Source organism: Oratosquilla oratoria, chromosome 42, assembly GCF_046742065.1.
Source record: "Oratosquilla oratoria isolate Oo_2021 chromosome 42, ASM4674206v1, whole genome shotgun sequence".
In the NCBI taxonomy this organism is placed as follows: Eukaryota; Metazoa; Arthropoda; class Malacostraca; order Stomatopoda; family Squillidae; genus Oratosquilla; species Oratosquilla oratoria.
In genome coordinates this window covers 38,367,806-38,368,714 of record NC_134818.1, presented here as the reverse complement: position 1 = coordinate 38,368,714, position 909 = coordinate 38,367,806, and the positions used below count along the sequence as shown (strand labels likewise).

Here is a 909-nt window from a genome sequence, read left to right as displayed (position 1 = left end):
TTTATCTGCTGTAGTCAGATTTAGAAAAGAGATACAAATTTATGTGTTTCATGTACAAATTTTGATGCACTGTGATTATATCAGGAATTTGATAGGATATTGTCTTCATACTACCTGTTGTGATGATAGTGCACCTGTCGTATTCTGACTAACATTTAACATTTTCCGTTTTGTTAAGTTAACCATATACCTTGACTGTGATCCTATACTCATTACTTATGCAATGTTTTCATTAGCCTGATCATTTGCCATAATTTGCTATTTGATTATCTAAATCTGTCTGTCATAGGAGTTACGACTCGACAGATAGTGCGTGCCCTGTGTTATTATTATGTCTTTATGGTATATGTTTGTATCTTCAGATAATGGCAATAAACTTACTTTGCTTTACTTTACACACACAGGCACACACACACACACACACACACACACACACACACACACACACACACACACACACACACACACACACACACACACACACACACACACACACACACACACACACACACACACACACACACACACACACACACACACACACACACACACACACACACACACACACACACACACACACACACACACACACCTGCTTCGGCAGTACAAGTTCTAAAATTGGAACGATACAGAGAAGGTTAGCATGGCCCCTGCACAAGGATGACACGCAAAATCGTGAAGCGTTCAATTTTTTTTACACGACTCGATTGCACAGAGGTAGAATTCCCGGCCTCCACTACGACGTTCCGTGTTCAAATCCCGCCCAGGGCTGAAATAATTCCAGTATCGCTGTACTGCAAATCGTTTCTCAACTCTCGTGGGCAAGTAAGGTCACAGCATTACCCATAGATCGGTCATATTTGAGCTCTGAGCTCTCTCCCGGGAGGGAAATAGCTGTCGATCACGAGT

At 41.8% G+C, this 909-nt stretch overlaps 1 non-coding gene across 1 annotated transcript; it reads left to right on the top strand.

Annotated features, from left to right (window-relative positions):
- The first annotated feature begins 592 nt into the window (after positions 1–592).
- On the top strand, positions 593–695 carry LOC143021796 (U6 spliceosomal RNA). The gene has a single exon (XR_012966006.1). It is a non-coding gene; the product is annotated as a U6 spliceosomal RNA (small nuclear RNA).
- Positions 696–909: the final 214 nt, after the last annotated feature.